Source organism: Dendrobates tinctorius, unplaced genomic scaffold, assembly GCF_039654945.1.
Source record: "Dendrobates tinctorius isolate UK_male_01 unplaced genomic scaffold, ASM3965494v1 ptg000079l, whole genome shotgun sequence".
Lineage (NCBI taxonomy): Eukaryota > Metazoa > Chordata > Amphibia > Anura > Dendrobatidae > Dendrobates > Dendrobates tinctorius.
Window position 1 is genome coordinate 3421828 of NW_027361747.1, and position 13261 is coordinate 3435088.

Genomic DNA, 13261 nt, shown 5'->3' on the forward strand with positions numbered 1-13261 from the left:
AATTTTTGGGGAGCACTATACTCTGGAGAATGATAGATGGGGCCCACCATACACTGGAACATTCCAAAGGTGGACATCAGACACTGGAGCAGCATTTACAGGGCCCATTATACACTAGAGCATTAGAAATGGGGCCCATTATGTTTGGAGCATTATTTGGACCCATAAGACAGTGGAGCTTCATCCATGGGGACCAACATATACTGTAGCATTATGTGGAGCTCATCATATACTGTTTCAAACATTATATGGGACCAATGATTCTGTATGGAGAAATAGATGGGCCTCGTCATGAGATGTAAAAAGTGAGGTATTTTTCATTGTACTATACCGCTATTTCTCTGCCGTATCGGAGCATGATAAGTTGTGGTATGTGTTAAAGGGGCGCTCTTTTGCCCAGGGCACATGAAAACCTGGAGCCAGCCCTCCCCCCCCACAGTCTGTAGCCAAATAACCCCCATTTTTCAGTGCGTAAATTGTATTATGAAGTTAATTAAGGTTGACAAGCTTAAGTAAGAAGAATTGATGCTTTTGGCATTCAAATGGGCACTGTTGGTGTGTTTCCTGTCCTCCTCTCACTGCCGACTTTTATTCCCCATTGACTTACATTGGGTTTCGTGTTTCGGGACGACCCCGACTTTTCCCTATAATAAAACGATCTTGCTCGACCCGACTTTTGGAAAAGTCGGGTTTCACGAAACGAAACGCGACCCTAAAAAACCAAAAGTCGCTCAACTCTACCAGTGACCATTTAAAAGCGTGGGAACCGCAGCTGTCTGACCGGCGGTAATGATTTTACCGATTGGAGACAGTGTTTGCCCAAACAGTAACTCAGACTTCCTAGTGAAGTCCTTGTTCGTGGTTCGTGCCCAAACAGTAGGTTTTTGGTACGGACCCCAAACTTTACTGTTTGGGTTCACCTATCTCTACTCTCTACCTGTTACTGGCACAGTGCTTTTGAAAATAACTTTCAATCCTTATGCAAACAAGGGGTTTTTTGGTTCATCCCTGGCAATGAGCTGGGTGCACCCCCTTATGCCCCCACAATTAGTCTCCAAGAAACAAATTGAGGGGGTATAACCATACACTCAGCTCATAGCGAAGCCATGGGTGCACCAAAACACCCTCATTTGCTTATGGATTAAAAATCATTTTCACAATCACTGTAGCAGTCAAAGGTTGAGAGTTGGTAATCTCACATCAGCTCCTATCTCCAGTGTGGCTCACAGAATAGTTAGAATGGCCTCCGGACTACCCCGAGATCCTCAAATGTGCCTGGCTGAATGCATTCGTAAAAATACCCTGCAGTAAGTAAATAGCAATAGTGCATGTAAAAAACATAGGGTACTTAGTTCACACTATTTTGAGCCAAATAGCACAAAAGCCATCCCACCACGACAAGGTGTACCCAATCAGGATGGACACAAACTCTTATAGATAACCTCGCTATGTACCAGCAGACCTCAAAATAGATGGGGGCAGAGCAGGACTCAGACCTGACAGTTTTGCACCTGCCTGTGGAAAGCTGTATAGACAAGATGCACAGCCCAAAAAGGGAGTTATGTGTACCCATGGTCCCAGGAACATGTAGGGTGTCATTTATGGACACAGGAAGGAAAAATATAAAAAAATGTAAAAAAAAAATCCAAATTCACCTCCCAAACCAGTGCCCTTCAATACTCATTGTTGTGTAACCTGCCAATCTTATGGCCTCGACATCGAGTTGAGGGCGTCATGTGAGTGCTACTTCTTCTGACTTAGACGAAATATGAACACTGCAACCAAATATGAATGCTGCAATCAATCAGAAGCTGCAACACTCATGTGATGCCCCCCACCGAATATTAATCTCAAATAACAAGAGGGGTATGCTTTGTTGATCTGGGAGATAGCAATTTCTTTTAGCTTTTTCACCTCCTCTGGCCCGTCAATTGTTATTGTCTATTAGTGGATAACCCAATTAAAGGGTTACTCCAGATATGCCCACTGAATAAGCCATAAAAGTCTAATAGATGTTGGCTTCACCTCTGTAGCCACCCCCCCCCCTCCGCACCAATCTTGAGAATAGGGCTGTATCTCACACTGCTATGAACATAGAAGCGGCTCTCTCCATTCTCTTCTATGGAGGTCCAGAAGGATAAAAAGGGTTGTATATGTGTTAATAAAGACTAACATGGAAGCCTTATTACAATGCAAGGACACTGATTCAAGGTGGTGACCTGATATCGGCCACTGAAGATGTAGGGGGCTTATTTATGCTCATTTACATGGAAGGCGTATGTACATACCCCTATGTCCATGTCTTATTTTACATAAATGACACTGCCCCAGAGTGCAGCAAAGGTCTATACCATCAACTATGTACACCGCTGTCTAATGAGGATAATATAAGTGTACTGTTTATTGCATCTTTATAGGATCTAATTGATGGCTGTTGTACTGTTTTAATAATTAATTTACTACATCTTTCTATAGAAAGCCACATTGGTAGTACGGCATACAAAATGTTACATGCATATCACATCAAGTCAAAAATCCCCATGGAAATGCCTGTACTAAAGTACACTGCTATAAAAACCACTCTAAAGTAAATCCACACTGCAGCACAAATATAACGTGTGGACTAGAAAATAGTTTTGGCAGAAAAAATGTATCTATCAGATGATGTCAACTGTATACGTTTATAATATAGATCTAGACAGGGTGTATATAGTATATACAGGATAAGGCTTATGAAGGATTGTATTCATAAGACAGCCCTACACGGGAACCTGTCACGTTAAAGAAACGCTAATAACGTGCAGATATGGGGTTAATTTGCAGGTTAATAGTGTTCTGAACCAGCGCCAGCACTGAGACCCCCGCTGCCGAGAAGTAATTAACTTTATTCCTCTCATCAGCGTTCGGCTTCCAGTCACAGGGGTGGCGCAAGCACGGGTTCAGTCACCGTTCTGCTTTACAAGAGATCAGACTGCAAAAATTGGATGTCAAATAGTGGTACAAAGTAAAAAAAGTTTTAAAAAAGTGTAAAAGAAATTGTAATATTTTTAAAAAATCACAAAATAATAATTAAAAAATATATATTGTACCCATATATATTTTATTAAAAAAAATTAAGCAAAAAAGTGCACATATTTGGTAATGCCGCATCCAGAGCAACCCGACCTATTAAAAGGTGTCATTAGTTAATCCTTTTAGCGAACAAAAAAAATTAAATAAAAAACTAGGTCAAAATGATGCTTTATCATCACACCGCTGAACAAAATGTGGAATAAAATGAGCCCAAAAAGACGAATGTAAATAAAAATGATATCACTGAAAATATCGTCCTGTCCTGCAAAACACAAACCATCAAACAGCTTTATCAGTAGAAAAATATAAAAGTTATAACTCGCAAATTAAAGCGATGCAAAAAATATTTTCCTGCAAAATAGTTTTTATTGTGTAAAAGCGCCAAAACATAAAAAACACAGCAATACGTATATGGAGCGCCCCACAGGGCCTTAGGTGACTCGGTACCGGGCCGGTCAGGTTCTTTAAAGGGGATGTCACGGTGGCAGTGACCCTGTCTGTGGCTCTGGGCGCCAGTACAAAAATAGAGGAAAATTATGTGGCGCTTGGTCGTGACGCCACCCGTGGTGTTCGGCAATGGGCGGCCGATGCTGCGGTTTTGGTCCACTGGGGCTGTTGGTGACCCAGCAAAGATGGTTCAGCTCCCCACGGGTAGAGTGGGGCCCCAGGTCAAATATATTTGATTGATCAGATGGTGGTGAACGTTGGGGTGCAGAGAATAAGTGAAGGACACAGAGAGGTGCAGTTTTCTTTACCTTTCACTTGAACGTAAATGCAATCTGGGGTACCACATACAGAGGATGGATTGAGTCCGGCTCGCCTGGAGGCATTCAGTTGTCCCACCCTGCCAGGTGGGGTAGGGGACCTTCCTTCTGCTCTCTGTTTTTGGGTCTCTACTGCTTGTAGCTGAGCAGCTGCCCTCTCCTGCTTGATGATTGCTAACCTGTATGGCAGACAGCGTGAACCTATGTTACGGGCACTGTCCTTTTCACTGTCAGCCCTGGGCTCTTGGTCTGCTGCCGTGACTTCACGTGTTCAGTGTGGCCAAGGAACTTGCAGTCCCCCTGCACTCCCAATTCGGCTGTCAGGGAGTAAGCTCCTGTCCAGCCAAGGACTCTGGCATCCCTTTTTATCAGCGCTTCACTCTGGGGTCAGCTATACGCAAATTTAGTTCCCCAGAGCCCCTTTTCTCTGCTCCTGTCCCTTCCCTCTCCACAGACCAACTCTCTCTGTCTCCAACTGTCTTGTCATGAGCTCCAAGTGCTCCCGTTTCCATGACTACTCTCTTGTTTACTCTCTCAGCTGTCTTCCTAGACTCACTTACCCCTCCTTGTCATGGTCACGTGAGACTGGACACACCGCCTCCAGCAGGGCGAATTTATATGACACACGTGACCCTGGATACACCGCCTCCAGCAGGGCAAATTTAAATAATAGAACGTACAGCCGGATACACCGCCTCCAGCAAGCGACTTTCAGTAGTACACGTATGACTGGATACAACGCCTCCAGCAGGGCGAATTTCAGAATAAAGGGGAAAACCAGGAAAACAATTACAATGGTGGCCCTGTGATAGGGAACAGGGACGTGGAGACCTCCTGCACTCCCCTGAGTCAGTGTCTCTACACTCCTAACGATCCCTAGGCCGGTTCCGCACTGGGCGCCGATCAGGACACCTGAAATCCCTAGCTCACCCTGAACCAATCCCTTACTAGTGAAGTGGATGGTGCAGAAACTAATCCCACCACTGCACTAAAACACACATTGAGGAAAGTGACAAACAGGGAAACACCACTTAGCTTTGCTCTGTTGCTAATGCTCCAAGCAACAGAGTCCGACACCTGAGTGCATCTTTTCCTCCAACCGGATCCAACACCTGAGTGCAGCTTTCCAGCAACAGAGTCCCGCATCTGAGTGCAGCTTTCCAGCAACAGAGTCCAGCATCTGAGTGCAGCTTTCCAGCAACAGAGTCCAGCATCTGGGTGCAGCTTTCCAGCAACAGAGTCCAGCATCTGAGTGCAGCTTTCCAGCAACAGAGTCCAGCATCTGAGTGCAGCTCTCTTCCAGCAACAGAGTCCAGCATCTGAGTGCAGCTTTCACCATAGCTGCCACTCCACCAAGCTTTACAAGAACTCCTTGCTGACACCATAGCTGCCACTCCACCAAGCTTTGCAAGAACTCCTCACTGACACCATAGCTGCCACTCCACCATGCTTTACACGAGCTCCTCGCTGACACCATAGCTGCCACTCCACCAAGCTTTGCAAGAACTCCACCCAGACACCATAGCTGCCACTCCTCCAAGCTTTGCAAGAACTCCTCGCTGACACCATAGCTGCCACTCCAGGATTCTGACTGGGCTGCCCGGGACTCTTCTCAAGTTCCTTCCTTCACTAAGGATGGTTGGAAAACACCAATATCACCAAGAGTCAGTGAAAACACCTGACACACCTTTATAGTTAGGAGCCAGAGTCTCACACATGTTAGAGATTCCCATGCAATAACGCTCACCACCACCGGGGCAAACTAGAACAAAAGACACCACTGTGCAATAACCCCAATGACCACTGGGGGCAAAACCAACTCCAAGCAACCAGCTCAAAGGAAAAAAAGGTTACTTATTCAAAACCTGTCATATCCAACCTGGATCATGACAGTACTCTCCCTCAATGAGGGGCTTCTGGACCCTCAAGACCGCTCCTCATCAGGGAACTCCTACAGAGGGGACACCCAGATCCAGAGTTCACCTCTGCAACTACCTGTACTTCAGGTTAAAGACAAATGGGCACCGCTGGTATTGGCAATGTATGTTCTGGCGGCGTTGCACATCCCCAGAGCACCGTCCAGGGGAGCGAGTTGTGTATGAGCATGTTAAGAGGTAGAATAAGCAGACAAGACTCCGCACACACTTCCACTGGATGTTATTTGGTGGACACCCATACACGCTTGTTCACACATTGGTCCGGACCAGAACATTTATTGCCACTCATTACTTTGTCAAATACTGTGAACTTTTACTGGAACTGACAACAGAGGCGTCCCCCTGTGTCACCACACTCACACCCCTGCTATTCACCAAGGGAAACACCACCCTCCAACCCCTCCTACTACGGGGCCTGCACCTCTCTGGGTTGGCTAATGGCGAGGGTTGAGACTTGCCCCTACTCCCTGGCAGCACTTCTGCAGCCACAACCAGCTCAAAGGAAAAAAAAAGGTTATGTATTCAAAACCTGTCATATCCAACCTGGATCATGACACACCTGCTGGCCAGAGTTTATAAGGAAGCTCCCCTTTCTGGCCTGCAGTAGGAATTGTCATGTACACTCTGTTACCGAGCATGGGGACCACCCTCCTGCCTACAGGCATGACATCACCCCTTAGAAGGAGGCAATGTCATTATGGCAACCGGACTCTGGGGTGCCACATATAAATGTGGTATCGCTGTAACTGTACTGAGCAGAAGAATAAAGCTTCCTTATCAATTTTACCACATGCAGAACATGAATTTCTGCTTCTTGTTCATTCTGCCTCTAAAAAATTGGAATATAAAGTGAATCAAAAAATGTCATGTGCTCGAAAATGGTACCAATAAATTGTCCACTCGGCCTGCAAAAAAACAAGCCCTTGCATGACTCTGTTGGCCAAAATATGGAAAAATTAGATCTCTCAAAATATGCCGATGCAAATACTACTTTTTGCAATAAAAAGCATATTTTAGTGTATGACAGCAGTCAAACATGAAAACCCGATATAAATCTGGTATCACTGTAATCACACCGACCCGAAGAATAAAGTTATACCGCACGAGGAACTGCGTAAAAAATGAATAAAACCAATTCTTCACCTGCTGTTGATTTGTTCATTCTGTCTGTCAAAGATCGCAGTAAGGCTCGGCGCACATTTATCCTGCGCTCTGCGCTTACACCGAGATTTTTGTGTAAATCTCTGAAATACGTGATTCAGACGGAACCCCCAGTGGAAGATTCCCTATAAAAAGGCAGATGGAGACACTGTGGACACTGTCTGGCCTATGATCCAGCAGTGTACGTCTTTTTAGGCATGCATAAAAGCATGGTCCGCCACATTTTTGTGCACCTCTGAAAAGAAGGAAATCGCTGAACAGAGGCCATAAGGAGTCCAGAGTAACTCTGCTACCTCATTATAGCGACTGAATCCTCGGGAGTTTTATCTGAATCACGTCACTCGGCAATTTGGATGGAAATCCCCAAAGTAAGTGCTCAGTGTAGATCGCAGGATAAATGTGATCCCAAACGTTATGTAAAATGTTCCCAATAAAAGCTTCAACTCAGTCCACAAAAAAAGTCCTCGCTCAGGTCCATCATGAATCAATGGAAATATAGGCGGCTTCCATGTTACTGGTAGTACAAAGGCTCTGGAAAAGTGAAATGGCTCCTCGCACCCCAAAAGAAATCCAGCAAATTCTGCTCTCCAATATCCAAACGCCCCCTCCCTTCTGAGCCCCAGTGTGCCTAAACCACATGTAGCATCCAGCTGGTTGGCATTTCTGTACCAATGACAGCCCACCTAATTTACGCACGCATGTCTCCAGAAGCTGGGCATAACATAATGGTTGCTACAATGAACTGGTCACTACAACGGCAGTTACAATTTTCACTCAGCAACATCCACTGCTCCTTCTTTCTGGAAAACATCCATGGAGTCAAAATCATCACTACACCTGGAGATAAATTCCCAAAGGTGTATAATTTCCAAAATGGGGTCACTTAAGGGGGATTCTGCTCTTCTAGTACTTAGCGGCTCTGTATATAGAGTTCGCAAACTATTCTAGGAAAATCTGTGCTCCAAGAGGCAAATAGTGCTCTGTCCCTCCTGAGCCTTGCTGTGTGGATAAGCAGCACTGTACAACCATATATAGAGAATTTCTACAAAAAATGAGAAATCGCTGGTCAACTTTTAACCATTATAACTTACTAACTAAAAAAAACAAACAAACTATTTTTAAAAAATTGTGCTGCTGTAAAGTAGACATGTGGGAAAAATATATTTATTAACTATTTTGTGTGACATACCTCTCTGATTTAAGGGCATAAAAATTAAAAGTTTGAAAATTGCAAAATTTTCAACATTTTCACCAAATTTCTGTTTTTTTTCACAGATAAATGCAAGTCATATCAAAGAAATGTTACCACTATCATGAAAGAGTTACAGTATACGGTGCTTTTCTCTTTTGTCAGAAGTTCAGGTGTGAAGAAGCACTGCTGGAATGGGATTCACGTTTTTCCCAGTGCCCACGTGTAGTGTAGAGCTCCAAAACCATTTTTTTCTAAATGATTAATTAATGCTTACAATATTCTAAATCCAGATGTAGCAGCCACTAATGACAGCTGTCATACACTAATAACGCACCCGTGATATAGTGCCCTCCACTATTAACATAGCATATGGCGCCGTCTATATCTGTACTTCAGAATATAAAAACTAATTTCCATATTCTAAATATGCATGAGTGTAAATAATAATTATTATTTAGCACCAACATATTCCGCAGCCCTTTACAATACATGTACAAACAATATCAGATATTACAGAGTAACACACTTCAACAAATACTGAAAGGAGTGAGGGCCCAACTCACAAGAGCTTAAAGTCCCTAAGAAAATAGTGGGATATATTTTATGATCCAGTCATAATTGTAAGAAATAGGGGCATTCACATAATGCTGCATGAACCGATAATCATCTAGGGCAGTGATGACGAACCTTTCTGAGACCGAGTGCCCAAACTGCAACCTAGTGCCAAATGCCCCATCATGATCCCCTTCATGCAGAAATATACCCCATCATGATCCCCTTCATGTAGAAATATTACCCCATCATGATCCCCTTCATGTAGAAATATGCCCCATCATGATCCCCTTCATGCAGAAATATGCCCCATCATGATCCCCTTCATGCAGAAATATGCCCCATCATGATCCCCTTCATGCAGAAATATGCCCCATCATGATCCCCTTCATGTAGAAATTGCCCATTCCACCACCTCATCATTTCCTCCTCCCCATCACCCCCCATCATTGGCCCTCTCCCCATCACCGCCATCAATGGCCCTCTCCCCATCACTGGCCCTCTCCCCATCACTGGCCATCTCCCCATCACTGGCCCTCTCCCCATCAACCCCATCATTGCCCCTCTCCCCATCACCCCCATCATTGGCCCTCTCCCCATCACCCCCATCATTGGCCCTCTCCCCATCACTGTCCCTCTCCCCATCATAGGCCCTCTCCCCATCATAGGCCCTCTCCACATCACTGGCCATCTCCCCATCACTCCCTTTATTGGCCCTCTCCCCATCATTAACAAACACACACCACACACACACTCCACAGTGGCCACACTCACCACACACACACACCACAGTGGCCACACTCACCTCTTCCTTCCTCTCACACATCGAGAGGCGCAGCCGCAGCTGGATGACATCATCATTCAGCTCCGCGGCTGCGCCGCTCAATGTGTGAACGAGGCAGGAAGCTACAGCTCTGTAACAGTGAGGTGAGGCCGCGTGCCAGCTGAGAGGGCTCTGCCACGCGTGCCATAGGTTAGCCATCACTGATCTAGGGTCTGTAAAAAGAAAAAACAGCTATAAAGTGCTATTGAATGCACGGATGGTTAAGAATAAATGATAGATGGTACAAGATTCTGAGAATTTAAGAAGAGAGAACAGGGAATGATTAGATTATTGAAGCACAGTTAAAATTGTGAAGACTGCATTAACCAGATTGTTTGGGGTAATGCATTCCAGAGAACTGATGCAGCATGGGAGAAGTTTTGGAGACAGAAGTGGGAGGTTTGGATTATAAAGGATATCAGGATTAGGTCATTAGCAGTAGGGTGGTACACAGAGATGAGGGAGGAGATTAGGGTCAGCAAGAAAAAAGAGGAAAGTGTGCTCCAGCGATGAAACCATCCACTTGTATATAAAAACCGTAATTTATTTAATCCATTAAGAAGATAGAAAAACAAAATGGTGAACAAAGAAAAGAATTAATTAATTAAATAAATTACGGTTTTTATATACAAGTGGATGGTTTCATCGCTGGAGCACACTTTCCTCTTTTTTCTTGCTGATTATCTGCGCCCGCGGCTTGGGCGGCTCCGTGCAGAGGACTTCTACCGACACCGTTCAATATGTTGTGGTGAGCTGACTTTCCTTTTCCCTCTTCTCAGGAGATGTAGGGTGTTACAGAACTGTGGAGAGCTTTGTGGATGGGAGAGATAAGTTTATATTGCACACTGTAGCGGATGGGCAATAAGTGCAATGATTGACACAGGGTGGAGACATCGGTGTAATGGCTGGACAGAAATATGAGCTTTACTGTCATATTCAGAATAGATTGGAGAGGAGAAAGTTTAGCAAGAGAAAGATTAGTAGAGACTTGCAGTAGTCCAGATAATGTGCCCACCAAAAGACTAATACCATTAAAAATTAACTTTTATTAGAATAATTATGCACAACCATCAAAAATGATATATGTGAAACCTAACCAGGCAACTAAAATTGCTGACCTACAACCGTCTGATACCATAAAGAGGGGTGTCATTGGTGTACATGGTTCACACTGTCCCCTGATCAAACCCTGCCTATCAATGGAGGTTGACACCCTGACTTGAACGCAAAATGGCCCCCACTCAATGGCAGCTTACCCTGATGACCCTAGGATTCCCTACTCAACTAGTGGCAAAATAGAGGACCACACCAAATGAGGCAACCTACTGTATTACTCCAATAAAACACCACCTATTTCCAAACCTCCAGATAAGAGTATTGAGCAACAGTTGAGTTCTTTTTCTCCTTGGCCCAGGTAAGACACTTCTGGCGTTGTCTATTGGTCATGAGTGGCTAGACACAAGGAATGTGACACTTGTAGCGCATGTCCTGTATACATCTGTGTGTGGTGGCTCTTGAAGCAATGACTCCAGCAGTAGTCCACTTGTGAATTTCCCCCAAATTTTTGAATGGCCTTTTCTTAACAATCCTTTCAAGGCTGAGGTTATCCCGGTTGCTTGTGCACCTTTTTCTACCACACTATTTCCTTCCACTCAACTTTCCTTTAATATCCTTGGATACAGCCAGCTTTTTTAGCAATGACCTTTTGTGGCTTACCCTTTGTGGAGTTTGTCAATCACTGCCTTCTGGACATCTGCCAAGTCATCAGTCTTCCCCATGATTGTGGAGCCTACTGAAACAGACTAAGAGACCTTTTATAAACCCTTAGGAAGCCTTTGCAGGTGTTTTTTGTTAATTATTCTAATTTACTGAGATAATGACTTTTGGGTTTTCATTGGCTGTAAGACATAATCATCAACATTAACAGAAATAAACACTTGATATAGATCACTCTGATGTAATGACTCTATATATGAGTTTCACTATTTGCATTGAAGAACTGAAATAAATTAACTATTTGATGATATTGTAATTTAGTGAGAAGCATCTGCACATATTCTTGAGGTATATAATTAGTCTCTTTCAAGTACAGTACACTGCACACGGATTACGCTAATAAATAAACAAATGAAAAAAAACGACGTTGGGTCCTCCTATTTTTGCTAACCAGCCAAGGAAAAGCAGATAGCTGTGAGCTGACATTATCAGGCTGAGAAGGTTCCTGGCTTTTCCTGATTATTGGCAAGACCTGGCGGCTCCGTTGAGGGTTGTCGTCAGTACCTCGTGCCTGTAAATAGCGGTAATTTTGCAGCATATGTGGAGTACATCGGATCGGCTGTCTGCAGTTCACAGCCTGGTCTCATGCACAATCCCTTGTATGCACATTACACACATAGCATAAAGGAAGCTCCAGATGGGATGGTCCGTGACTTCCAGTCATGGACTGCGCACGTCTTATCCTGACAGGTTTCTAAACACAGTATATTGCGGATATGATTCCCTATTAAAGAAGAATTTTACTTCATGAAGATGGATCTTCCTTTAAGCTCCTTCTATTGCGTCCAGGCAACGACTGAAACATATCAGACTTAGATGATCTGTTTTTTCTCAATTTTACAATACACAAATACAGCTATTGTCAACACACACAGCCCTGCTACATCCATAGTACAGACACACACAGCTCTGCTACATCCATAGTACAGACACACACAGCTCTGCTACATCCATAGTACAGTCACACACACAGCTCTTTACATCCATAGTAGACACACACAGCTCCGCTGTCACTTACCCCCTGAGATAAAGCTAACGCAAAACGCGCGTCGGGGACCGGGATACTGCAAGGTCGTATGTTTCTTATGCTAGGGACTTTTTTCATGTGCATTGGGAGTGGTACTTGCATACTGCAGGGGTCCTATGGACGGTGTACCTGGGCACTTATGCCGTTTCTGGATGTGCTGACCACTCCTGAGTGTGTATGTTCCACCATTGTTATATTGCAGATATAATCTGATACATAGGAACATTGCTGTTTATTTCCATATGTTTAAACCACTTGCCATGCCGCAGGCATTATTTGCTCAGTCTAATAAGAAGTACCATTATATATAAGAAAATTTGTTACAGATTTTAGCAATTTGCTATTTTACCATCCCACTATTTTGGGTTAATATTGTCTTGCCACATTTTGGGTAATACACTTGTATTATTATCTTTCTATAGTGGTACTATGACACAGATTCTTTTACACTATCATGCATAAACTATGGTAATGGCTTGTGTACTGTAATATTTAATATGCTATCATTTTTTATGGTGGTGTCCCTTTGATTGTATTTTTGCACTTTGCATAGTAATGTTTTTAATCTCCAATTGATTTACATATATACAGTACTTTGCAGTATTATATTGGATATGTATCTCCTTTTAATCATTGTCTATGTCTTGTACTGACCTTAATAAAGCTATGTAATTTTATGGCTATATGCTTCCTTAGACTTTTTTGGATGATATATTTTGATTGGAAGTGCCATTTTCTTAGGCCATATATCTTTGTATTTATTCTCTACATCCAGAGTAGACACACACACAGCTCCTCTACATCCATAGTAGACACACACAGCTCCGCTACATCCACAGTACAGACGCACACAGCTCCGCTACATCCACAGTACAGACACACACACGGCTCCGCTACATCCACAGTACAGACACACACACGGCTCCGCTACATGCACAGTACAGACACACACACGGC